Source organism: Rhinopithecus roxellana, chromosome 21, assembly GCF_007565055.1.
Source record: "Rhinopithecus roxellana isolate Shanxi Qingling chromosome 21, ASM756505v1, whole genome shotgun sequence".
In the NCBI taxonomy this organism is placed as follows: domain Eukaryota; kingdom Metazoa; phylum Chordata; class Mammalia; order Primates; family Cercopithecidae; genus Rhinopithecus; species Rhinopithecus roxellana.
Window position 1 is genome coordinate 13,944,366 of NC_044569.1, and position 18,004 is coordinate 13,962,369.

General features: G+C 37.1%; 1 protein-coding gene across 1 annotated transcript in view; it reads left to right on the forward strand.

The window, feature by feature from the left end:
• Positions 1-18,004, forward strand: part of DLGAP1 (DLG associated protein 1) — a 971,529-nt gene that overhangs the window by 148,347 nt on the left and 805,178 nt on the right. The window lies entirely within an intron of this gene.

Below are 18,004 nucleotides of genomic sequence, written 5' to 3' on the forward strand. Positions count from 1 at the left end.
AATAAATCAACGCATTTCAAAGGTAGAAACCAGAGATGGCATTTGAGAGGCTCTGGTAGAACAGAGGTTTTGGTTGAGATGACGTGAAAGAGGCGAGGAGTCTGTCACCTAGCAATGAGTATCCAAGCAGAAGGGACAAGAACCTTCTGGAATGTCTTCAATATGCATCTCTTCACTATTCAACGTGAAGACTTTCAATTCTATTGGATTAAGTTTGTCTTTCAGGATGCGTTTCTTTCAGGACAACCTGGATACACACAGTGCCCTCTCCTATGGTACATTAACACATTCTAAAGGGATTTTGGTGCTCAAAGAAAGCCTCACTGTGTAAATCTAAAATTTCCCAGGTATGAATTTGGGTGATTTAATTATTAGCACCAAACTTTTGATAGCTTTGTATTTGTGTTTCTTGTGCAAATTGTATGCCTTTTAAAGTTAAAATTAACGTACTGTTGAAAAGGACAAACACAACAAAAGCTCATTGATTCTCTGAAGAATTTTTATACCATTTACTTATAACCTAAGAACATAAATGACCTGCTTCACCGGAATAAACAAGGTTAATAGACTCAACAATAAATTCTTGTGAAAATTACTCAACTTACCTTTGGATAGATAACTCGAGTCCTAGGTTTTAAGGTAGCAAATGTCATTTGAAACAGGCACCGCATCCCTCAAAGAGGCTTTGGAAGAGAATGTCAGTTAATGGAATCCCTAAAAGTAGTAGTCTAAAACTTCTCTATCGTTTGGGAAATGTATTATAAAATTTAATAGTAAGTTATAATACCTTTTAAAATTAGATTTAATTTTTGCAAAGCTATACAAGGAAATAGTTTAAAGCATAACAGTATTACAGGGCTTCTGTTTTCCTCTCCTCCTCCAACCCCCTCCCCCACTCCTTCCCCTTTCCCTACCTTCTTCTTTATTTTCTTCTCTCTCTCTCTGTCTCTCTCTCACACACACACACACACACACACTCTCTCTCTCTCTCTCTCTCTTACTTTCTCTTTTTTTTATTCTCATGTCCTTCTAATATGATCATATTAAACTTTTTGGAGGGACAGCAGTATGATAGTTTGACAAAGTAAAGCATGGGTCTTCCTGCTTCTAATATAGGCTTTCTATCAATCCTACTTGTGTCCCATTTGTAGCCAACTTTCCTAGTAATGTAGAACATCTGACATGTGAATCAACTTGCCAGTAAGCTTTCTTCATTCAGAGTTCAGGCAGTTACCTTCCTGGGATCTGGTTAAGCAGTCATTCGTTATCCATCAGTTTTCCAGGTATCATCTATCTGCTATTCTTTGATTTTCTCTCTCTCTTTCTCTCTCTCCTAGTGTGTGTGTGTGTGTGTTTGTGTGTGTGTGTGTGTGTGTGTGTGTGATGTTTTGGGAGTTGTTTCATTAATAACACTGATAGCATTCTACTAAATAACTTCCCCAAAACTAAAACCTAAAATTCCTCTGACCAAAAAAAAATAATAATAATCGTGCCAAATTTTGTTGTACTGTTTTCCCAGGTTCCACACAGTATCTTTTCTCACCTCGTGTAGATTTTCTTGTTTTGTTTTAACATTAGAAGGGATAGGTAATATCATAAAGTGATTTAAAACATAGGCTTTGAAGTAAAATGACCAGAGATGGATACCTCAAATTACTAATTTTCTGATATTGAGAATGGTATTAAATAGACTCTCTGAGCATGATTTTATCTTTTGTGAAGGTGAAATAACAATAGCACTTCGCTTAGAAAATTGTTGGAAGGATCATCTGAGACAGCATGCATGTAAGGTCATGTCTTCATGAACTGAAGGTGACCTGTGGTTTTCCTTTTTTATTTATTTATTTATTTATTTTTTGAGACAGAATTTTGCTCTTGTTTCCCAGGCTGGAGTGCAGTGCCATGATCTAGGCTCACTGCAGCCTCCACCTCCCAGGTTCAAGCGATTCTCCTTCCTCAGCCTCCCGAGTAGCTGGGATTACAGGCACGTGCCACCATGCCCAGCTAATTTTGTATTTTTAGTAGAGACAGGGTTTCAGCATGTTGGTCAAGCTGGTCTTGAACTCCCCACCTCCGCCTCCCAACATGCTGGGATTACAGGCGTGAACCACCGTGGCCAGTTGGTTTTTCATGTTATTGTTCATTCTTGTTGTCATTATGCTTTGTCTCCCTTTCCTTTTGCATCTCTACTCTTCCTTTACCACATATGCACACCCAGATCAGGAGTTTTGAACTCAGGGTCTGTTCCTTTTTCTGTGTCCCCACCACAGGGCCTGGCACATGGTAGGAACAGAAATACTGATTTAATTAATTCCATGAATGAATTAATATTTAATAATGTCAAGACTAAAAGGAGTAGGCGAGGAGAGTAACATATAATGTTAGGAATGACTTTTAATGTTAGCAAAGTTCACCATGATTCCTTTTTTTTTTTTTTTTTTTTTTTTTTTAAAGACAGAGTTTTGCTCTTGTTACCCAGGCTGGAGTGCAGTGGTGTGATCTCAGCTCACTGCAACTTCTGCCTCCCAGGTTCAAGCGATTCTCCTGCCTTAGCCTCCCAAGTAGCTGGGATTACAGGCACCCGCCACCACGCCCAGCTAAATTTTGTATTTTTAGTAGAGATGGGGTTTCACCATGTTGGCCAGGCTGGTCTCGAATTCCTGACCCCAGGTGATCCACCCACCTCAGCCTCCCAAAGTGCTGGGATTACAGGCGTGAGCCACCACGCCTGGCCAATGACTATATTTTAGTTAGTATTATTTCAAATACTAAGATAGTAACTTTAGAATACATTTTCTTAAAGAAGCTTCTGCAATATTAGTGTTGTGTGAAATCTGCGATAGTGACAAGGCATCAGTAACTAATTACATCTTTCCAAAATGTGTTCACAGAATCCGCTAGCAATTGTTTTTCAAGTGGAATTGAATTATGTATACAATACTAACAACTGCAAACATTAACATGAAAATTTTAAGTAATGGTTTCTAATTATTGAGGGCTCCCCACCCAAGGTAGGCACTGGGATCACCATTTATTTTATTTTGGTTTAGTATACATAACATAAAATTTACTATTTAACAATCTTAAAGTATACAGTTCTATAGTATTAAGTACATTCACATTGTTCTACAACCATTACCACCATCGATCTCCAGAAGTTTTTATCTTCCCCCATTTAAAATCTGTACCCACTAAACACTAACTTCTCATGACATATTCATAACCAACTTTTCATTTCTGCACAGTTTTATGAATTCAAACTAGAAAATGTACGTGCCAAGATCAACAACTGCTTACCACACATCCACAAGTATGTCTGACAGGGGAAAGCGTATGTCCTCAATTGGGAAATAGTTAAAATATTTATAATTTGGCTTAGGAATAACACGTGGGTTTTCCTTTTTTGTCAATATTATCCTAAGTCATCTTCTCTTGAGCACTTTTCAAAACCAGTTCTAACAACCAGTCAAGAATAGAATTAAAAAGAAACTAGGATTTTCAGGACCAATAAGGTATTCTAAACCCATTTGCATTTCTCCTTCTTCTCATACACTTCAGATACACTCAGCTAAAATAATAAGGACCATTTCTCTAGTAGGCACAGAAATCAGGGAACATTACTCTTCGCATAATGAAAGTTCATTCGGATTGTGGAAGGAAATGAAGTGGGTGCCACACCAGGGTTCATTCCCTGCAAGGGTTGAGATGATGAGTTAGGGAGGAGTCCCAGCCTCGCTATGCCACTTCTTCTAAATTAACATTGGCCAATTTGGAGGAAAAAAAATTTGAATGGCCAGTGCTATCAAAATGTGATGGTGCTCTAGCTTCTCACAGGGCACTGCTGTTCTTGGGGACTGGCATCATGGGGCCCTCACTGCTCTGAGAGAGGCCAGCCTGACTACAGAGGGAGGTCTGTGGGGGTTGCTTCTTGCCAGGTTCCACTCTCAGCTGTGGCTGCTGCTGCACGCAAGAGAGATCGACTGCCCTCATGAATGGAGGTGCCTACATGCAGCTGTGATGTTCTGCCCACATTGGTTCTTTCTCCATATTAACCTGGACTCCCAACATTGCTAATGAAAAAAAAAAAAAAAGAAGAAGAATAATACCTTTCTCTTCTTTTGGCTCAGATAGAAAGAAATGAACAGAAGCCACACATTCTTTTCCAGAGCTCAACCAAGCTACCAATATCAGACTAACTAGATTTCATTCATTCATTCACTCATTCATTTAATCAACAATTGTTTTAGTGGCCTCTACATGCCAGTCACTATTCTGGGAACTGGGAACCCAGCAGTCAATGGAGAAATTTCCAGCTTAAGTATTAGTGGAAGGAAATAGACTAGTAGAAGGAAAGTGCCACAAATAAAATTACACAGAGAATCCCATCTATAATAGCTAGAAAAATTAAAATAGGAATAAAGTTAACCAAAAAAGTAAAAGAACTAAACACTGGAAACTCTAAAATATTAAGGAAAGAAATTGAGTAAGACATAAATAAATGGAAAGATAGCCTGTGCTCATATATTGGAAGAATTAATATTGTTAAAGTTTTCATGCTACCCAATGTGACCTATAGATTCAGTGCAGTCTCTATCAAAATTTCAATGTCATTTTTCATAGAAACTAGAAAAATTTTTAAAATTCATATGGAACCACAAAAATTCCCAAATATCCAAGGCAATACTAAGCCAAAAGAACAAAGCTGGAGGTATCACACTACCTAATTCCAAATTATACTACAAATACTAATTTAAAAGCACGGTTCTGGCATAAAAATAAACTCATTGACCAATGGAACAGAATAGAGGCCCAGAAATAAACTCATGTACATACGCTGATTTTTCAACAAAGGTGCCAGCAACACACAATGGGAAAAGAAAAGTCTCTTCAATACATGATGTCAGGAAAACTGGATATCCACATGCAGAACAAAGAAACTGGACCCTTCTCAAAGCATATACAAAAATCAAGTCAAAGTGGATTAAAGAATTAAACATAAGACCCCAAACTCTAAAACTACTAGAAGAAAATATAGGGGGAAAACTACATACACAACCTTGGTCTGAACTGTGATTTTTCTTTTATTTGACTCCAAAAATGTGGGCAACAAAAGCAATAAAATAGACAAATGGGACTGCATCAAACTAAACAGCTTCTGTACAACAAATGAAACACTATACAGACTGAGGAGATATCCTAGAGATTGGGAGAAATTATTTGTAAGCCACACATCTGATAAGTGGTTAATATCCAAAATATATAAGAAACTCAACTCAATAGCGAGAAAACAAATGACCTGATTAAAAAGTAGGCAAGGGACCTGAATAGATATTTCTCAAAAGAAGTCATACAGATGACCAACAGATACATGAAAAAGAAATACTCAATTTCATTAATCATTAGATAAATGAAATCAAAACCACAATGAGTTGTTACCTCACACCTGTTAAAATGGGTAATATCAAAAACACAAAAGGTAACAAGCGTTGGCAAGGATATAGAGAAAAGGGAACCCTTGTACACTGTTAGTGAGATTGTAAATTAGTCTAAGCAAACTAGATGTAGGTTCCTCAAAAAATTGAAAAATAGAATTATATGATCCAGCAATCCCACTTTTTGGGATTTACCCAGAAGATTTGAAATCAGCATGTCAAAGGGATATCTGCATATCCATGTCATGTTCACTGCAGCATTGTTAACAATAGCCAAGTTATGGAATCAACCTGTGTGTCTGCCAACCGATGAATGGATGAAAAAAACTGTGAGATACATATACACACACACACACACACACACACACACACACACACATACACAATGGAGTACTATTCAGTTTTAAAAAGAAAGACATTTAATTGTTTGTGACAACATGAATAGAACTGGAGAATATTATGTTAAGTGAAATAAGTCAGAAACAGGAAGACAAATACTACACATTCTCACTTAGTGTGGAATCTAAAACAATCTAACTTACAGAAGTAGAGAGTGGAATGATGGTTACCAGAGGCTGAGAGGTGGGGGGATGGGGAAATGATGGTCAAAGGGCACAAAGCCTCAGCTAGGAGGAATATGGGTTGTTGTTGGGGTTTTTTTTGAGATTTATTGCATAGCATTGTGAATATAATTAATAATAATGTACATTTCAAAATCACTAAAGAAGTGAATTTCAAATGTTCTCACCATGAAAAATGATAAGAATTGGACTTGATAGATATGTTAATTGGTCTGATTTAATTATTCCACATTTTATTCATATATCATAACTTTGTATCCCATAAACATATACAACTGTAATTTGTCAATTTATAATCTTTTAATTAAAAAATTAAAGAGGATGAAATGATCAGAAGTCAAGTGAATATTTTTGGATTGGGTTGTTTGCAAAGGAGATAACCTTTGATCTAAGAATTGAATGACAAAAAAACCCTAACATTGGAAGTAGGGGAGAGAGCTTTCTTAAAAGAGAACGGCAGAAAGCCCCTGATGTGCAAGAGTATATCACCAATTCTTACAAGTCAATAATAAACCTATTATTCTGGAGGCAATGACAGAAAAATGTTTTTACATGTGAGAACTCAAAAGTGTTTAACCATGTATACATAAAATCATGAAAAAGACACTGTGCCATCTAGACATACTCAGAAAGGGAAGACATTTTCAGAGCAGAAAGAGGGATGATCAGTAATACCAGTAGAGCTCAGAATCAAGTCTAGACTATTATTGCTGTTAGTGTGGCTGTAAGGCTTAGTACAAATATAAAAAAATTCTAGAGTAGTGCACGAGTTTTTCTAAAATCAAAAGAGACATGTATTTGTGTTTGATGGGGGAATGAGTATTTGGGTATGTCTGTACATAGCGTGGGAATAGGTTTTAGGGCAAAGCGATCAGTAAAATTTTGCTCAACATTTTGTCTTGCATGTGATATTACTAGAGATTCAAATATTTTACAATTTACACATAAACCATAGTAGAATATATTTTGTGTGCATAATTTATAAGTGGCAGGAAAACTTTTAAACACTATCGTTTTATCAAAATAAGACACAATATGTATTAAAACCATAATCACACGGTATGAAATAAGGTAAAATAATAAGATTAAATATTGTTATTGTCATGGATTATCATTGTGGATTAAATTCCTTTACTAAAAGACAACACTGGTAAATTGAATCAAGAAGCAGCAATTATCTACATGCTTTTGTATAAAATGCTCAAACTAAAGGACACATTATTTACAAATAAAGACATGGGCAAAACTTTATCACACAAACGAAAAATAAAATGTGTTAGTACAGATGAGATTGCTTTTTTTTTAGGTATTCTAAATAGGTTTTGCTGGTACATAGCAAAGCTGCTGATTATTTGAAAGTATGAATCTGCAGATTTCTTATTAGTTTTAATAATTTTCTAATTGATTTGATCCTAGGGATTCCTTAGAGTGCCATGTAACCTTTTATTGAGATAAATAGTTAAAAATATAAACTTTTATACATCATACTGTAGATGATAAATTGGCTAAATAAATTATAGTTTATGGGAATACTTTATAGCCATTAAGACCTGATATTTGATATTGTTCTAAGGTAACCTTCTGATTCTTTTTGGTTTTTTTGTGTGTGTTTATTTTAAGTAAAATCTTGCAGGGAGGAATACAGAACATGTATCAATAACTTTTAATGTTTTTACTCTCTTTTATATTTGCTAAATAATTTTTATGACAAGCACAATTTGAAAAAGCAAGACATTTCTACTTAGTGACAGTGTGACGAAATGGGCTATTTATTTTCATGGATGCTCAGTACAGATTATTATTTTTGGCTCAACCAAGTAATGTAGTATTTGAAATTGAGGAAACTCTTCTGATTTACACTAAATTATGGTTATGAGTGCAGAGTTTGTACTACTATTAAATATTTGAATAAAAAACTCAAACACATGGAAGTAATTTCTTGAAAGAAATCTTAATTCTTTTGGAGATAGATCTGTTGAGTGTTCTTTCAAAATGAATTTGTGTTAGCAGGGCACTGTTAAATGGAGCTACTGTCACTAGAAATCTATGAACAGAGTATATTTTGTGGTTTGTAAATTCGGTGTGCACTAGAATTACATGAATGGCTTATTAAAACATAAATTGCTGAGTTCCATCCCAGAACTTCGGATTCAGTGGATCCGGGCCGGGGCACAAGAATTTGCTGCTGCTTTTTTTTTTTTTTTTTTTCCCTTGAGATGGAGTCTTGCTCTGTTTCCCAGGCTGGAATGCAGTGGCATGATCTCCGCTCACTGCAACCTCTGCCTCTTGGGTTCAAGCGATTCTCCCACCTCAGCCTTCTGAGTAGCTGGGACTACAGGCACCCGCCACCATGCCTGGCTAATTTTTGTATTTTTAGTAGAGACTGGGTTTTACTGTGTTGGTCCCAGTGGTCTCGATCTCTTGACCTCATGATCTGCCCACCTTGGCCTCCCAAAGTGCTGGGATTACAGGCGTGAACCACCACACCAGGCCCAAGAATTTGCTTCTTTAACCATTCCCCGGGGCTGATGTGGGAACACACTTTGAGAACTTCCGATGTTAATTTAGAAACTGAGGAGGGTCTCAGATTACAGTTCACCCTTGAACAACATGGATTTGAACTGCACAGATTTGTGTATATGTAAATTTTCTTTCAGCCAAACACGAATTGGAAATGCAGTATTCGCAAGGAATGCAAACTTCGCATCTGGGAAGGACTGACTTTTAGTATATTCAGGTGCCTTAAGACAGACTGTGGGACATGGGTAGGCACGGATTTTGGTATAGGTGAGGGTCATGGAGCCAATTGCCCACATATAACTGATGTCTACTTGCAAGCTAACAGTTTTATGCATATACTGACAGAAGACACGAGAGCCTGGGGCAGAGACACAGAGCCTTATGACTCACAGCAAAGCAGCAGCCAGAGAACAGTCTACCCTCTGGCTTGTGGTTCCAGTTCCCAGTCCTTACATAGCAATGCTGTAAGAGTTAAAAGTTTACCTGCATTTGCATTAGGTTTGCATCATGGGAGAGGAACCCCCAAATTAGGAGATACTAAACTTTTATGGGCTGCTGGCACTTCTGCCTTACCTGAGAAAGAGCAACAGCGATAGATCGAGAGAGAGAGAGAGAGAAAGAGAGAGAGAGAGAGGAGAGATTAATTACCTATTGTACCAGAATGTAAGCAAATCATATCATCCAGAGAATAGGAAGGAGAGAGCCTTGTCTCCAAATCTCTCCTGTGCTGTCTATATTAATGGAGACATTACTCTCGACTTCCAAGGCTGTCTGTTAAGCAAACATCCTTGCAGTACCCTTTGCTCAGAAGGCTCAGGATCATACTGAAATGTGAAAATAACCAAGGATAATAAAATAACCTGGGATAATTGCTTCCCGACAATGAGTCTAGAGGATATGTTACAATGTCAGCTATTTTAAGTTTCTAATTAAGTATCTTTACCATTGTCTCTTCATGAATAAGTTTTAGTCATAAAGTTTTGTTGATTTTTCCATGTGAATATTATATTTAAATAAATTTTTTTTCCCGTGGCATGGAGCGTCTTAGGCAACCCCAGACATCGATGGTTTTCTACAGGTCATGGCTCAGTGTGCTGGGAAGAGAGCATGTCTTCAGATTCACCTTTATGGGACTCCCTTCTCTGCCCCTTGTTGGCATCTTACCTTGATACTAATCCTTACCTAAATCTCTCTGAGCCCCAAGTTCCTCATTTATAAAATTGGCATACCTTCCTTATACTGTTGTTGAAGATAAAAACAAAATTTATCCAGTATTTTGTATAGCATCTACTATATAAAGGGTGTTCAAAAATTATAGTTATAGTTAGATGCATAACAGTCATAGGTTCTCTGCACAGACCTGTTCCACTCTTAATTTAGGTGAAGTACCTGTCAGGTTCAAGTGCCATTACCAGAAAAATAACTCCAGATGATGCACCACTTTTGGGGAAGTGCTATTTGGTGATGAAAGATGTTGGAAGTTTAAATCCATCCATTGCCTGCGCAGGAAGTGGCTACTTTTCCAGGCATAGGATAACTGCTTGGACAGATGCCACCCACTCTGTCTTTCAGTGCACAGGTAATGAGAGAAGACAGGAAAATATGGTTTCCGATGGCAAGAGCCTGGCCTCAGGAAGACAGTTTCAAGTGGTTATTTATTCTTTTGATGCTGAAATTGCCAGCATCTAGAGGTAAAGAATTACTTTGGAACAAAAAATATTTTGTCCGCTGGAGAATGTAGACATTACAGAGCTATTAATCAAAACAGCCAAGATGAAAGTGGTTTTAACAACAGGATTTAGGAGAGAAGGAAAACTGGAATTAAACTCTAAAATGAATCGAGGTTGAAGGAGGATGAACTAACTGAATTACAGATGTTAGAAATTCAACAAATTGTACAGATATAACACTGTGAATGTAAGCATGTGGTTCATTTGAGTGGTCTAGTGTTTCTGTTTATTGCTAAAATGTTTCTGAGATTGGCCTTCCTTTAACCTGCTGTGTCTTTTCCAACAATGTGAATCACTTTGTCACGTCTCCTCTTTATTTTTGTGTGTGTATGTGTTTCTGTGTGTGTGAACCTTTGTGTACACCAGCTTCAGGCTGTGAGAGTTGTAAAGGTGAGTTACACAATCTCGGTCTTCAGAAAATATAGTATTTACTAGAAGGTAAAGGAAGGCAATGTGCTTAATTATAATAAGGCAAGTTCTAACAAAATTAAGACACGGGGTGGTGGGGCCATAATGTGTGACTAGATTCATAGAAGGTTGCTTGAATGTTGTGTATTTGCTAAGATCCCAGATTATGAAATGAGAAGCACAGTTTTGATGCTTTCTCCTTACTAACCTTGTGCTGGTTATACTTTTAAAAAACTGTTTCCTTGATGTTGCTATGGTGTAATACAGTGAGAATAGATGACTGGCTCAAAGTAAGCACTCAATAAATATTGACTCTGTTGACTCTCATTACTGTAATCATTAGTATCTTTAAATACAATTAATAAAAGCCTTTCTTAACAAGCGTAGCTGGAGGCCTTTCAGGAAACAATAAGATGATAATAACTAACACTTATCACTTATGGAGCACACATTTGTGTTTTACACACTGCTAAGCACTGTACTTACTTTTATTTGATTTTATAAACAGTGCTAAGAGCTAGGTATTATTTTCGTGTCCACTTTACAGATAATGAAATAGAAGATCGGAGAGTATATGTGATTTGTCTCAGATTGCATAGCTAGGAAGTAGCACAGCCAGATGAAATGGTGCTAGCTCATTTAGTATCATAGGTCCTTGACCTCCATTTATTTGTGTGTGTGTTGTTTTACTGCTCTATTCCCATCCATAAACACTGCTAGAAAAATTAAACTTTTGGTTAATCTATTCATTTAGTATCTCAACAATCTTTTTTTTTTTTTTTTTTTTTTTAGCTTGTAAGTACTAGACATTGTGCCCTGGGGGAAGTAAGACATGATACCTACTTTAGAAACGCAATTCAGTGCAGCTCAACCATTTTATTGAGGCCCATCTAAGAATCTTGCATAGGGAAACACCATTAGTCTACTGGAGAAACCAGACATATAACCAAATACCCCAATGTGGTGTGGTGAGCACTAGAATGCAGGCAAATATGGACCCTTTTAGAGCAAAGGGAGAAAACATAAACAGATGAATTTCATGTCTGCACCAACTGGGTACCACAAATCTTTATGATGCAGAAAGGAGACAGGGAAATATTGGGTAGAAGAGGGCAGTTCCCCCAGCAAAGGCCCCACCCTCTAGCCTGGATACAGGACAGGCATTCCTGTTTTCATGCCCAAAAAGTTGCCTTTTGACCCGCCACGCACCCTGTACTGTACCCGTATAAACTCTGAACCCCAGGCTCCAGGAGCAGATGAGGAGACAGGAAACAAGGAGACGAGGAGATGAGCAAATTGAATGGCAGAACAATGCAGCAGAGAAGGAGAGAAGAGAAGGACTGTCAGGAGGATTTCAGCTGGGGATGGTCAGAGAATCAGCTGGTGGATGGCCAAGCTCCAGGGGAAGATGATCTTCCCACTCCATCCCCTGTCCAGCTCCCCATCTATCCTGCTGAGTACCACCTCCACCACTCAATAAAACCTCCACATTCATCCTTCAAGTCCCTGTGTCACCTGATTCTTCCTGGATGCTGGACAAGAGCTTGGAATACAGAAAGCTGTCACATTGGCCCTCTGCCCTTGCAAAAAGGTAGAGGGTCCACTAAGCTGGTTAACATTTGGCAGCCACACTAAAAGAGCACACTGTAACATGTGCCCACCTGGGTTTTGGGAATCACAGAAACTCACCCGTAGTCACTGCTGTGGGGTGGGAGCCCAAAAGCTCTAGCTCTGGTTCCCGCACCTGTTCATTTACATGCTCCACCTCTGACCAGGGAACTCTCCCATTTCACTTATACCCACCTCTGAATGATGTGTGGTCTTCCCACGCCACCCTGACTCTTACCCTGTGGAATCGGGTGCTCTCAGGGAGGTGGTGACATTAGGGTTGTATCTAGAAGGATAAGTAGTAAATGTCAGGGAAGGCATTTAGCTGGGAATATAACATAACAATTGTGGTCAGCTCTGGGAAGAAAGTATAGTTTGGCCTGACTAGAAAATAGTGTATTTTCAGAAGAATGAGGAGGCAATATGGTGGTGAAGGTTATTTAGAACCAGCTGATAAAAGGTATTGAATCATGCCAAGATAGATTCTTGAGTCACAAGTGGGAAACAAAGGTTATGTCCCAAAAGAAAAGAGGAGGGGATACAAGGTACCCCAACTTTCTGTTCAATTAAACCCATTGGAATTTCTAACACACTGATTTGCTTGTATTTTGAGATTGGAGAAAGAAATAGAATACCAAGTTTAAAAGATACAAAGTTTTTGGCAGGTAGAAAAGTCTAAACATGGATTAAAGACATAAAGTAAAAATAGATTACTTTTAAGTGATCTATCTCATTCTTAAAAGCTTAATTATCTCTTTGGTGGAGGTTGGATGGAGGTGAGGAAGGAGTGTGGGAACAAGGACAGGGTAGATGGGAAATGGGCTACAGAAAACCCTTGAATCATACATTATGCACTATAGTTGTTAATTATTTTAAATGCAATAAGGATTCTTCTGAGCTAAAGCTTTTTGTCATAAAGATATTGATTCCAAATTCAGGGAAACACAGATAAACATAATCTTTTTACCAAATACCACATCGTCTTGTACATATCTGAATGAAAATGAGACTCAAAGGACATACAGTCTCAAGAACATGGTATTCTGTGACCTAATTGTTTTGTCTTTGCATAGAGAAATCTCTGAGAGGAAGTTCTGCTTTTACGTGATTCAGTATTGTTTTAGAGTGCAGTTTAATCTGATTTTGCAAAAAGCAATGTTCTTATTTTGATCATTGTATCTATGATCTCTACTAATATCATTGAATTAATCACATAAACTGGGTCTTCTCTGTCCTTTCTCTGAGAAGTGAGGAGACTTCAGAGCCAAACTTGACCATCCACTGAGTCTGCCACAGATATTTTTAGAGATATTGCTGCAGGCAGTCTTTTTTGTGTTCCAGAATGGCATACCTGTAGTCATCACATTCTTCATTGTTGGAACCAGATCCCACCTTTGTTCATTTGCTTCTATCTTCTTGCTCTATGAGAGAAGACAGACGTTTCTGTGGTCATTTCCAGACACAGAATCATAATCACCTTTGTCCTTAAACAGCTCCTTGAACTTCCACTGATTTCATCTCCGTTTCCTTGTGTTCTTTGAAACACTGTGCATATTGTAATCACAGCCTTAGCTAAATAGGTAAGTAATTGTCAACCTTTCAAAGTTATCACCTATAAAGAAATCCTCGAAAGAACTATAATGGACCTTCTCTGTTCACTCATGTTGTTGGCAGTTCCTAGGAAGATTGGGACAGGGATCAGCTAGGTATCAATCAGATACTGATTTTGTATTCAACTTCTTTGAGAAGTTGTTTCGTCCCATCTCACACGTTTCTTACCAACTTTCTAACTTGTTTCTCCTGTTTGATTTGTATTTCCCAGTGGAGAGAAAAGACTGTCCTTGAAGTTCTATCTGGCATAATTTTTAGTTGCAAGAAAATGTAATATACAATTGTTTGTGTGTGCATGTATTTAACTTCAAGCCACATTCCTGGAAATATATTGCTTTAAAGATGTAGAGATTATTTATTTCAAAGATGTAATTAAAGAGCCATCTTTGTAATAGATAATTTTCTTCTAATTTCTCAAATAATAAAAATTAGTAAAGTATAGCGTGGGCAAAGATAAATTTTAAAATGTAATGTTGTAAGAGATTATCCAACAACACAGGAAATGCTCATATTTTACTACATAAAAAATCTGCTAAAATGCAATCTGGTGATCTGACTTTAAAATATACATATTTTCAAATAAAAAAACTTTGGTAGCTGTGGCAACCATGGAACATTTTGATTATGGCTGATTCTATCTGCTTTTGGTTTTTATCTCTGTTTTCCAAAAATAGCTATATTTTGCTTATATAAAACAAACAATGATAAAATTGAATATTTTTTGTGAACAGATTCATTTTTTATTACTCTGGACCATTTTTATGGTTGCTAATGCTGCCTAATTAGGGCAATTCCGTATTGCTTATGCTATTCGATTCTGAACAATTGAGTTCATTGATGGCAGAATACAGATTGGAAATATCTATTTGTAATGTCTTAAATGAAAGTCATCTAGCAGTGATTTCTGTAGATTGCTGGATTTCTAGTTAAAAATAGTTATTGGGCATCTACTGATTCACGGTGTGTATGTGAGAATCTGACAAATGTAAACAGTGCCCCAGAGAACTCTAATGTAGAGCCCAGATTTGCAACTTCCAGTCTGTAAGGAGATTTGACAAAACAGTTTCCCTTTCTAACTTCGTTTTTATGCAATTCAAACATCTTTTCTTTTTTAGTGCGCTTCCTTCAAGATCAATGCTTCATACTTTTTCTAGCATTTATAATTATCAGTATTCATTAAATTTATAAGTGTGTATAGGATTGGCACCTTAGTAGATCATAGGCTTCCTTTGCCAGCTGAAATTTACCAATAAACACAATATAAATTAATAGACACAAAGTATTATATAGCATCATATTTCTCATGGTAGCTACAACTGTACCTACTTTATTGTCATAAATGAGACCTACTGATGATAATAAAAATATATGTATGTATGTATAAAATAATCCAGATGTGTGCATGTATGTGTGTATGTATAAAAGAATCCAAAATTTATTAAGAAATTGCCATATATGTATACATGACATACTTGCTAACAATTGGAATTTGGAAAGATAGTTTTCACTGGGCTGTCTTGTTGTGGACAGTTCTATAAACAATATGCTTAATGAATATTTAATTGAGTGAATATTTAATAGTGTTTTGTGATAAAGACTACACCTATATATATAACACCATAAAACCAAGCAGGAAAAGCCACGGTGGCCCAGGGTTACCCCTCTCTGGACAAAACCAGAGAAATGCCAGTAGCTCTGTACTTATTTGTACAAAGTCCTTCCACTCGTTTTCTAATGAATCTTGACATCTACTCAGTCTGTATTATGGTTTCCCTTTATATTATGTGCCTGAACTGCACCAAGAGCAGGAAGCCCAGATGTCATCATGAATACCATCACCCATAATATAAATATTCCAATTAGATTCCTTGTATTTTCAACATCTACCATTTTGAGGTAACAGGAAATATTTATATGAAAACGAAACCTAGATTCTCAGGTCTTCCTATTTCTCCCCTTACTATGCTTTTGATTTTTAAAAAGATTAATAATATTCAACTGCATTTCAGTTTGTATTATCAAATGCTCATTTTCTTATTCACACAAATAAGAACTATCAAAACACACTGAGCACTCCATGCAGGGCACTTCATGTCAGGGTGGCCAGAAGTTCATTACAGATTGAAAAAGGTAGACCACATGTGGGTTTGGTTTTTCTTTTCATGTTTTTTAGAAAATTTTCATTCGTCCCTCTCTTTTCAATAGTCATAACTTGATATTAAATCAAAATACTGTAAACTGTAACCCCCCAAAAATCTGAGCAATCATTGGCAGCTTAAGCATATGGCCTTTTCTTGTTTTGCTGTTATTGGACTTTAATCAACAATTTAAATCCTCACCATTGGGAAACTGAAATATAATTCTTAGACTGTCCGTCTTTGATGCATTCTAAAAGATGACTCGAGACAGACTGAACTTCTCCCAGACAGAGACCGTGTACCTTCTATCTGTACACTTAAGAGCAGTTGTCTGCCTTGCCATTTGAACTCCACCTTACCTTTTATTGCCGCATACATGTGCACAGCTATTGTCTCCTGGTAACCGAGAAAGAAGGGCTGGCAGTTAGATTTTACAGATTATCTCAACTAACATTAAAGTTTTATAGGATGTTCCATTCTCTGTTTTACACCCATTTTTTTTTTTTTTTTTTTTTTTTTTTTTTTTTTTTTTGAGACGGAGTCTTACTCTGTTGCCCAGATTGGAGTGCAGTGGCCGGATCTCAGCTCACTGCAAGCTCCGCCTCCCAGGTTTACACCATTCTCCTGCCTCAGCCTCCCGAGTAGCTGGGACTACAGGCGCCCGCCACCTCGCCCGGCTAGTTTTTTGTGTTTTTTAGTAGAGATGGAGTTTCACCGTGTTAGCCAGGATGGTCTCGATCTCCTGACCTCGTGATCCGCCCGTCTCGGCCTCCCAAAGTGCTGGGATTACAGGCTTGAGCCACCGCGCCCGGCCTACACCCATATTCATTAAATTGCACCTGCCGAATGCATTCTCACTTGAGTTGTTTTTGATAATCTAAGTATTTCTTCTGATGCTCATTGTTTTTCTACTGATTTTGAAACCGTGTGCATAATACCTAGTATATCAATGCTAACAAATAGAAAGTATTTTTTGCAAGATTTGAAATGGTCACATTCATCTTTCTGGTGACAAGCACAGAGACAGTAAATATCTAACAGCAGTTCAAGCTACTGTGTTTGAAAAGCTTGCAGGGGGGATGAAATATACAAAATTTAGCAGATATAGTGACACTTTTGTAAAATAACTTCTGACATAGAATTTTTTTTTACATAGAATGTTATATAAGAACAAACTAAGAAAAACAGAATATGCTTTTCAAAAGATAGAGAGTCTCAAAGATAAAAATTGAAAGGAGACAGAAAAATTCTCTTAATACATGAATGTTGTAATTGGGTGCATAAATGATTTATACCATTTAGTGTACAGAGCTCTTATAATTATGCAAAAGCTAGGTTTCAAAATAAGTACAATTGTTTCTAAGTTCAGGAATGACTAAGAGGGATTTAAACTCGTAATTCTAGGACAAATGCATTGCCACCTTAATTTAAAATTTAAACATTAAAATTAGGTTTACACATTTCCTCATTTTGCTTCCTAATTGTTTGTTTCATTTTTCATGAAAAAAGTTTTCTTTCTTTTAAAATCTGTTGAAGGAAATACCTGCACTCCTACTACCCTCCTACCACCTCCATTGAAAATCTCCATGAGGAACATTTTAACAGTTACAGAATCAAATTTGGCTACTTGGGTATTCACATGGATGTTGGAAGAGTTGACACAGTCGGAATTCGTGGAACAATCTGTGATTTTGACCATATTTACAGCAGCACTTTCATCATGCTTTATTTTTCTGATTTCAAACAACTCTTGTCATTCTTCAGAAAATAGAAAACTGCCCAGCACATGCTCATCTCTGGCCACACAAGCTTTTCCATGTTGTCACTTACTTTTCCATACATCTTCCTGCTTACTGCTGCAAACATAGGTGGAGAATGGGTCACGCTTTGCAGAATGCTGCCATAACCCTCCCTTACACCCCAGACAAACACTCAAGAAAGAACAACGGCACGTAAGAAAAATCTGCCCCCATCTT